Source organism: Harmonia axyridis, chromosome 2 (genome assembly GCF_914767665.1).
Source record: "Harmonia axyridis chromosome 2, icHarAxyr1.1, whole genome shotgun sequence".
Taxonomy (NCBI): Eukaryota; Metazoa; Arthropoda; class Insecta; order Coleoptera; family Coccinellidae; genus Harmonia; species Harmonia axyridis.
Genome location: NC_059502.1, coordinates 53,167,376 through 53,178,411, shown reverse-complemented (window position 1 = coordinate 53,178,411; position 11,036 = coordinate 53,167,376).

Sequence of the window (11,036 nt, the reverse complement as noted above, 5' to 3'; positions counted from 1 at the left end):
ATCCTGCGGAATTTCCAGATTACCGGATACAGGAGGGAAGGTTATATAGATATTTTTGGAGCGCTGACGACTTCACGGAAACAGAGATGGGAACGCCGTGGAAACTGTGCATCCCGACCGAGGATCGGTTGTCGATACTGCGGGAGAACCATGATGAGCCGGTGGCTGGTCACTTGGGAATCGCAAAGACCATATCTCGAGTGGCCCAAAGCTACTATTGGCCTGGGATGTTCCGTGAAGCAGCCCAATACGTTCGAAGGTGCAAGCAATGCCAGAGGTACAAGGTTTGCCAACAAAAACCCCCAGGGAAAATGCAACCGTACCACATCACCGAACCATGGCATACGGTCTGCACGGATCTAATAGGCCCATTACCTCGTTCCAAAAGGGGTAATACTTTCCTCGTGATGTTCCAGGACCGTTTCTCGAAGTGGATCGAATGCAAACCACTCCGGGCAGCCACGGGTAAAGGTGTGTTCCAGGCGTTTTACGATCTAGTGTTGCTGAAATTTGGATGTCCAAAGACCGTAATTAGCGACAATGGTTCTCAATACGACGGACGTCTATTTAGGGAAAACCTGAAGAGTTTGGGTATCCAACATAGATTTGCTCCGGTCTATTCGCCGCAGTGCAACCCCGTGGAAAGAGCTAACCGGACCATCAAAACCATGATAGCACAATTCTGCGAGCAGGATCATCGCTCCTGGGATGAGCGAGTGGGAGAACTGACTTTCGCGTTGAATTCTGCCAAACATGAGTCCACCGGATTCACACCGGCGTTCCTGAATTTCGGTCGGGAGGTCCACTCCCCAGAAACGAACCGTCGGACATCAGGAACCAAAGGTGACGCAGAGAAATCAACGGAGGAACCACAGGTCCAAGGGGTAGACCAATACGCGAATCGCATCAAGCGACTCCAAGAGACCCGGGAGTTTGTCAGACTCCAGCTGGCTCGTGCATTCAACCAACAGAGTCGGTATTATATTCTCCGGAGGAGAGCGTGGTCGTGCCGGGTAGGTGACAAAGTTTTACGCCGGGAGCATCCGTTGTCTTCGGCGGTAGAAGGCTTTGCATCTTAATTAGCGCCCAAATATTCTGGTCCGTATACCGTTACCAAGGTCATATCTCCAGTGGTTTACGACTTGAAAAGCGGGTCGGGTAAATGCCTCCGTCATATCCTCGTGAAAGATTTGAAACCGTTTCACGAGGACGAGCTAGGTGGAGAGCAGGCCCGCAAGGTGTAACCGTGTTAGCCGCTCGTTTTCTGAGAAGCCCCGATCTTTGGCGGTCACATCATCCGCCTCTTCTGTAGATGTGACCACAATGCGAATTTGGACTCCCAGAGTGTGAGGCCGTCCATCAAGATGTCCTTAGGTTGGAGTCGAAGTGGGTAGTCGTTGGTCGTGGGGGGATCCATACGAATGGTGGCTAATCCTTTTATGTTTCAGAATAGACATGTCTAGAAAGTAGTAGGACCTATTCAATGTCAGGTTGGTGGATTCCATGTTAGCGCGCCTAGACGAGCTGGTGGTAGAAGCCATTCGACTACTGGCCAAGACTGCGAGAGGGTAATATCCAGGGAATACTTGTGCCCGAAAGAGTTCCCTCAAGATAGTCGAGTCCAAACGAGGCGACAAGAGGAGCCATAGCGAGCTGAAGAAGACCGCAATCAGCAAGCGAGATCAGACCAGCCCAACCCCGAGTCCATTGGAGTCCAATGCGAGCTGCTGCGAACCGCGACGAACCTCCATCGCTGGCCATTGAAGATTCATCCAGGGGTTATATTGGCCGTCTGCCAATAGATTTCTCAACTACGAGGTAGCAGTTGGTGACAAAAAAAAAACTTTCGTTTTTTTTTGGGGAAGTAAGGAGGGTGTGTAACGAAGTGAAATTCGTTACTAGAATCACCCGGTATAATTTAGCCCAGGTTAAGAATTCAATAATTATTTTATTAGAGTCACCTAGTATAATTTACCCAGGTTTAGAATTCAATAATTATTTTATTAGAATCACCCAGTATAATTTGCCCCAGGTTTAGAATTCCATCATTATTCTACCAGTCATCTGAGTAGGTGAAAATAAAATTTTAATTGAGAGCAGTGAAGGTATTTTTCGTCCAATTCAAAAATTTTCATTTGGAATAATTTCTGATTTATTTATTTCATGAAAATATAACGATGCAATTTAAAATATCAGCCTATGTATAAAAACTTTCGAGCGACAACGCGATAGACGTTATCTCTTCAATATGTTCTTTTTTACATGTTGTCGTTCGTTTTTCATAGGTACACCGCCGATTTAGAGACTCGAAATTTTCCCCTTCCAACCGAGATTACAAGTGAAATATTTCGGAAAAGGAGGATTGGTCTCGCCGGTGTCTTTGAAGCATAAAGATATTTTCCGATTTACTCCTGTCGGCGTCTTCGAGCTATATATTTCCTTATAGTTATTGAGCGGATCGTTGTGTGGTTTTTCTCGAGTAACAATTTAGAGTTTAATTTTTAGTTTACAATTTTTCTTTTGAACGTTGGACGTTTTAGTGCCGTATTTTAGATTCGTGAATTTGACACTTAGCACGTACACGCAAAGAATTTGAGTTCGTGTGGTGAAGTTGGAAATTCTTAGGATTGGTAAGACCCGTTTTATTCCTGTCTGTATTACCGGTGACTTTCCTGTGTTCCATCGATACTTTCCGAGTGATTTATCTGTAATTTATTTTATTTCTAAGATCTTTCTTTCTCAAGTGGAGTTTGTCTGTTCGGTTCCTTATTGCGAGCAACTCTTATTTGGAACTACCAGGCAAAACTCCTTATCTTGGGGAGAGGGGTCGTTTATTTTCGATCTCCGGATCACTGCGGTCTTTGAGGTTAATTACCCTGTCCGGCCCGACTCGAGTCGTTAATTGGTGGATGCGCCGAGGTATACCCTAAGTGAAATTTATTTCATTGATCTTTCTTTCTCAAGTGGAGTTTATCTGTCCGGTTCCTTATTGCGAGCAACTCTTATTTGGAACTACCAGGCAAAACTCCTTAGCTTGAGGAGAGGGGTCGCTAATTTCCGATCTCCGGATCACCGCAGTGTTTTCGGCTAATTACCCTGTCCGGTCTGACTCGAGTCGTGAATTGGTGGATGCGCCGGAGTAAACCCTGAGCGAAATTTATTTCTTAGATCTTTCTTTCTCAAGTGGAGTTTGTCTGTCCGGTTCCTTATTGCGAGCAACTCTTATTTGGAACTACCAGGCAGAACTCCTTATCTTGAGGAGAGGGGTCGCTAATTTCCGATCTCCGGATCACAGCAGTGTTTTGGGCTATTTACCCTGTCCGGTCTGACTCGAGTCGTGAATTGGTGGATGCGCCGGAGTAAACCCTGAGCGAAATTTAGTTCTTAGATCTTTCTTTCTCAAGTGGAGTTTGTCTGTCCGGTTCCTTATTGCGAGCAACTCTTATTTGGAACTACCAGGCAGAACTCCTTATCTTGAGGAGAGGGGTCGCTAATTTCCGATCTCCGGATCACCGCAGTGTTTTCGGCTAATTACCCTGTCCGGTCTGACTCGAGTCGTGAATTGTTGGATGCGCCGGAGTAAACCCTGAGCGAAATTTATTTCTTAGATCTTTCTTTCTCAAGTGGAGTTTGTCTGTCCGGTTCCTTATTGCGAGCAACTCTTATTTGGAACTACCAGGCAGAACTCCTCATCTTGAGGAGAGGGGTCGCTAATTCCCGATCTCCGGATCACAGCAGTGTTTTGGGCTAATTACCCTGTCCGGTCTGACTCGAGTCGTGAATTGGTGGATGCGCCGGAGTAAACCCTGAGCGAAATTTATTTCTTAGATCTTTCTTTCTCAAGTGGAGTTTGTCTGTCCGGTTCCTTATTGCGAGCAACTCTTATTTGGAACTACCAGGCAGAACTCCTTATCTTGAGGAGAGGGGTCGCTAATTTCCGATCTCCGGATCACAGCAGTGTTTTGGGCTAATTACCCTGTCCGGTCTGACTCGAGTCTAGAATTGGTGGATGCGCCAAAGTATACCCTGAACGAAATTTATTTCTTAGATCTTTCTTTCCCAAGTGGAGTTTGTCTGTCCGGTTCCTTATTGCGAGCAACTCTTATTTGGAACTACCAGGCAAAACTCCTTATCTTGGGCAGAGGGGTCGCTTAATTCCGATCTCCGGATCACAGCAGCCTTTTCGGCGAATTAACCTGTCCGGTCTGACTCGAGTCTAGAATTGGTGGGTGCGCCAAAGTATACCCCGAACGAAATTTATTTCTTAGATCTTTCTTTCTCAAGTGGAATCTGTGTGTCGGGTCCCTTATTGCGAGCAACTCTTATTTGGGACCACCAGACAGAATTCCTTATCTTGTGGAGAGGGGCCTCTTATTTCCGATTCACGGATCACCGTGGTCATTTCGGTGAGTCACCCTGCCCAGACTGACTTGAGATTTATTTTGGTGGATGCGCCGACAAATACACTGATTGAAATCTGTTTCTGAGACCCAACTTTCTCAAGTGGAATCTGTGTGTCGGGTCCCTTATTGCGAGCAACTCTTATTTGGGACCACCAGACAGAATCCCTTATCTTGTGGAGAGGGGCCGCTTATTTCCGATTCACGGATCACCGTGGTCATTTCGGTGAGACACCCTGCCCAGTCTGACTTGAGATTTATTTTGGTGAATGCGCCGACGAGTACCCTGATTGAAATCTGTTTCTAAGACCCAACTTTCTCAAGTGGAATCCGTGTGTCGGGTCCCTTATTGCGAGCAACTCTTATTTGGGACCACCAGACGGAATTCCTTATCTTGTGGAGAGGGGTCGCGTATTTCCGATTCACTGATCACCGTGGTCATTTCGGTGAGTCACCCTGCCCAGTCTGACTTAATATACATTTTTGGTGGATGCGCCGATACAAGACCTGATTCGAAGATATTGTTTAGGCTTGCTTGTTCTAATAAAGAGGTATCGAACCAGACCGTATGGAACACAGGATAGGTAGTCACATCTGACTCATTAGACTGCATTTCACACGCCAATCTGCATGCTTTCCACGCTTGTACTTAACCGTTTTTATCATCGCTCAATTTGCCTGCTCACTGCTTACTCATTTCTTCTGCTTGATATACGCCACCTGCTCACCTCGCTTATTTCTCGTTCCGTACTGTGTTGCGTTGTAAATATTTGCTTTTGGTGTTTAGTAGCCTTTTGCATTATTGTATATATAGGATAGCATTGTATATAATTTGGTGTTGTACATAAGGGAACGGATATTGTTAAATATAGTGTGTTTCGTCAGGGTGTCTTTTATTTATCTCATAGACATTTACTGCCATTTAGTGAAATAAATCACCACTGGTCAATCGCTCTTACCTTAGATTGAATCGAACCCTTCTCCAACTGTTTAAAAGCTACCCAGGGTCGATAATAGTGAGCGACGTAAGGAATTGTGACCTTATAAAACCTATCGCAATTGGCGCCCGAGGTAATATAGAAGGGAAATAGTAAACAATCAACAATCGGAAGAAAGTCGCCGTCACAAAACATTATACTCATAAATATCCAGATGTGGCGTGATCCCCTCAAAGTGCTGTTTACGAGCTATTGACATTAAAAAAAACACATGCACTCATCAGGCTTGTCGGCGTTTGATTTACGTTGCCGAATTTTATTGCCACTTGGGGTTTGGGATTATTTTCTTTTCAATTCTCTAATCAGAATGTTGATTCCTGAGAATGGAATCCAAAATATGAAAAAACAATTTCATTTCATCTCTTTCAACTGATTCTTCTTAAGAAATATAAGAAATTTTATTATTTCATTACAAACATTCCATTATTTTATAATACCTATTCTTGGATTTTTATATCAAATTAGTTGGGCTTGGGCGCATTTGAATTAGATAATGGTTCATCCGCATCATCCGATTGTTTTACTCGATAATCTCAAACAAAAAAAAACAAATTTTCGAGATTTTTAAAAAATCGAAACTGAGCTAGGAATCTGAAACTGCAAGCCCCACTCTAAAGGGGCGGCAAATAATGAAGGGCGGCATTATCCACTTTTTCTGGGAAATCTGGATTACTGGAAGAATGAATTAAATATTTTTTTTTTTTTATTGAAACGAATGTCACTAATGATTTTTTTATCAAATTTACTAATCTTAAACATCTTCGCATCAGGAATATCTGTAACATCTATTCGAATTTAAAATACTTGTTCATTCGCTCCATCCGGTTGTTTAATTCAATCATATCAAAGAAAAAAAACGAAATATTCTTTATATTTAATCAAAACTCAGCACAAGGATCTGAAACCTGAATTCAATTAATATATTTCATCATTATTCATTAAAATTCAGTTGAGCACGTTTTTTGTTTATTGCATTCCACTTATCCTAAATCATCTATTGGATTAAAATTTGAATCCATAAAAAATAATTACACTTAAAATACATTTTCCCCTTCCTAAAATACTTTTTACGAAAAAGTGTGACTGCTGGCTTCTTGATATCTCCCCTAATATCTTTGAATATTTTCAGAAGCGAGGTTTCGCCGAAAAAGATTCACAAGATAAAATAATCAAATTCAGAATTCTTTGAATATGTTCGAAATTGGATCTGAAATACTAAATATAGAATACGTATCTTAAGAAAACGTTTTTTTAATTTTCAGATTTAGAATTGATCAAATTGATGCATAATTATCAATATTTTGATGTATTTTTTTATTTTTGTGATTATTTCTTCCCTTGAAATTCAGTAATCGAACATATGCGCCTGTAGTCTCATATCACAATATTATATGAATCTGAATAATAAATGATTGGGAATGCAAAGATACGTAAAAATTCACTATTCACTCTTGAAAAAAAAAACTATTCTGTCATGTGAAATGAATATCTATATAAATCTGAAATATTCTGCGACTTTAATTTATCAATTATTTTCCACTTAATTTTTTTTGATAGAATATCTACCCTATGATGGAATATTTTCAACTTTAGAAATTTAGACCATATATTTTTAATGAGATACCCTTCGTAGATTCACCCTTTGTAGTTATTCTCAGCCGACAGCCACCAAAGAAGTATTATGATTTTATTATGTTTGCGTAGATTGTTCTAGAATCACGCAGATGAACAATGAATTGCTTCATGGGAACAGTCTAGGCATCCCATTTCCCAATCGTCTCCGTATCTCCGTTCCTCGGTCGCTAGAGCTGATACTCAAAATGTCAGATTTCTAATACTACCAAATTCTACCGGTAGATTTCTGCCTAATAAAAATTCCAAAGAAATGCGAGAAAACTACTAAAAAAGTCTCACTGGCAATCATAGGTGTAATGAAGGGGGTTATTGGTTGATTAGAATAGATAATTAAAAATTGAAAAAAAAAAAGATTCTGCTTTTTCAAAGTGGGGGTAAACACCCACCATGAGTCAAGTTTAGTTACGCCCCTGCTGGCGATGGCTTCAGTCATCTTGGAGCTCGGGGAATTCCCTTATTCTGTCTAAGCGCGCATGAACTTACAGAAATAAATGACGTGCGACTCGTGCGTATCAAGCTCAAGTAATATCAAGTAGTTGATATCGAGTCAAGCAATAAATATCTCAAATCAAGTCAAGTCAAGTTCAAGTATGTAAGTTCAAATTCGATGTCTAATAATGGGATCTTAGGTCTTCAGTCTACAGAAATAGAGAAAAAATGGATGCCGTATTTTCGAGCTCTTTTTTCAAAAAAAAAATATATATGAAAACGCACGTCGATATTTTCTCCCAATTTTCGAATATGAACGAAAATTGGACCAAATTGGACCTCTCATTTTCATAACTTCCACGTAATATATGTGAAAAACATTATTTATGGTAAAATTGTCCATAAAATCAGATGGTTTTGCTGAAAAAAATAATTTTTTTCTGAAATCGTTCTTTCTCGGACCATAAGAAACGCTAATCATTATCCATTATTCTGATTCGAAATTATGCAACAAACTTTTTAAGTAGGTAGGTAGTAAATTCATTTTTTCGGATTCGGCTTTTTCTTCGGAGATTTTAGAATTTTTTCGACACTATATCATTAGGCTTTATTTGAGATACGTTCTCAAATTGGTTTTTTCATTTGATTTTCAAATGGCATGGTATTCATTCCATGCCATTTGAAGGACAAGAAGAGAGAACCTCAATTGTTTTGAAGTTTCGTATGCTCAAATTAAAACATACTGTTTTTGAGTTATTTCGATTTTTCATAAATTGGAGTGTCTTTGAAACAACCTAATCAGGGCCGCCGCCAGGACCGGCATACCGTACATTTTGTAGGGGCGTCAAATTGTAGGGGCGCAAAGTCAGTTGATACTTTTTGACACAAAATTTTTTTCTTAGTGAAAATACCACACTTTGAGATAACATAAACAAAATGCAAAGAGCCAATTTTATTAAAATCGAATTAGGCAATAATAATATTATTGAAATGAAATAGGATTTCTCTACTAGTTATGAAAATACAAATATGTATATACGTACTGAAATTCACCTTTAAGAACTACGTACGTCGCCTCATTATAATGAGGCTATAAGTTTATAGTATACCTACTATAAACTTATAGATCGTCGTTCTTCAACAATGCAGGACTTTTTTTGGATAAAATCGACAAAATGTCCTTTGATAAATTTGACAAGGTGTTTTTAAGTTGAACGATTCATATGAAATTGAAAAGATTGAGAAAAAAATTACAGAGGCTCCTTTAAAGAAAATTCAGATAAATTAAGAATCCGAACTGATTGAATGTACTTAATTGAGATTTCGAAAAAGAGAAGAATGGAAGTACTGACTTTTTGATATTATAAATAATCATTGAGAACTCTACGTGGGGGTGATCAAAATGGGAAAATTCATCGATGACTCATTCAAACGTGAATATCGGGCTCATTCAAAATGGTATTCACTGTACCTATATGTATTCATTTTTTCATCAAATAGCGAATTTTAATATTTTCGAAAATATAAAGATTGTGTCGTTTGTAATAAGCCCGAAATTAAAATTTTGAATAAGTCATCAATGAATCTTCTTATTTTGAACACCCAGTAGAGTTCTCAATGATTATCAAAGTCATTGCGCGTAGGTACTTACCTCCGTTACCCTAGAAATGACTTTCAAAATTTCATTCGAATAAATTCATCAATTCCGAACTTATTATGTTTTTTCAGAGACTCTCCAATTTATGAAAAATCTAAATATCTCAATAACGGTAACTTGTAATTCTAGAGATCAACTCTAAATTCTCCACAGTACAGTGACTTAATAAACCACAGTGGTGACAAGCGTGGCAGGGCCCCCACAACCGCGCGTGTAACGCGTGCTGTGCACGCGTTACACGCCACTCTAAAAGGGCGCCAAAACCTCTTATAGACCGCATGAAGAACCGATGGACCGATGGACCGAAGGTTTTCGAAAAAGATTCTTTCAAATTTTTCAACAATTTTTTTTTCCAAACTTCTTTCTTGCAATTCATACAAGTTTCTGAACGTCGCAATCGGCATGAAATAGCCAGATATTGGTTTACAAAAACGCATACTCGATGCTAATCCTAGGGCATTTTTTGCGCTATGTGCTGCACACAGCTTAAATTTAACTGAAAATGATGCTGCTAAGGTTTCAAATAAAACAGTGGACTATTTTGATATTGTAAAAAAACTTTATATATATTTCTCTTCATCCACAAAAAGATTGGAATGTTATAAAAAAGCATGATCCTCAGTTACGTCTAAAACCCCTAAGTGATACTAGATGGTCAAGTAGAATTGATGCTAAAGTTTCATTTGATTCAAATATGTGATAGACTTTTAGAAATAGCAGAAAATGATACTTTTAACATAAAAACTAGCGATAAAGCAAGTTCTCTTTTATTAAATATTCATTCTTTTAAATTTATTTGACGTATCATAATTTCTTATGATGTTTCATTCCAGATTAATATTTAAGATTGACATTAAAGTGTGCCAAAACCCTTTGAAGAATTTAGTTGATCATTTCAAAAATTATAGGGATGATAATGTTCTCGAGGAAAAACTTGCGGGAGCTGGAAAACTAGCAGCTGTTCTTGAGATAGATCAAGGTTTTTCTCCATTATATACTGTAAGACGAAAGTATAAACCAAAATTGTTCGATTATGAACAGACGGAAGATCCAAAAATCGCTTTTAAAATAAATTTCTTTTAGAAAATAATTGATCAAACACTAAGTTCCTTAAATAGTAGATAACGTTAACGTTTTTTGTTTTATTTGTGATATTCTTAAATTAAATGACAAATATCTATTGAAATGCTGTCATGCTCTTCAACAAAAGCTAACTGATGACAGGAAAAAAGAGACTGACGTGAAAGAAAATGATTTATTCAACGAGATAAAAGCCCTAAGATTGTTTTCATTATCTGAAGAGAAAATCCTCTCGAAATTCTACAATATATTTTTGAAAATAATCTAACTTCTTCTCTACCGAATCTTAGTATTGCCTCAAGAATCCTTCTCACTTAACCTGTGTCCTGTGTCTGTTGCTTCTGGTGAGAGATCATTCTCTGAATTAAAAATTTTTGAAAACTATTTTAAGTCTACCATGTTTTAAGAAAGATTTTCTGGATTGGCAATCTCAGATATAGAGCAAGAGATGCTCGATAAAATTGATTGATTGATAATATAAAAGAATTTGCAGCAGCCAAATCTAGAAAAACATCCATTCAATTTCTGGATTGATCCTAATTAAATGTTTATGCCTTTATGAATAATTTATAGAAGAATACAGCTTAAGTTTTGAAACACATTTGAAATGTATCATGTTACAAATAACACCATAAAGTTCTTAAGGTAATGGAGGTTGCTGATAGATTTTCAACCATTCTACACTAAATTCTCAACAAAACTTAAAAAAAAAATTTCCGATTATACAGTAGTACTTTTCTCCACCTCCTCCCTTTAAGGGGCGCCAAAATATGTTCCGCACGCGGGCGTTGATGTCCCTTGCGGGGGCCCTGAAGCGTGGTCTCGCAGGGGGGTTAT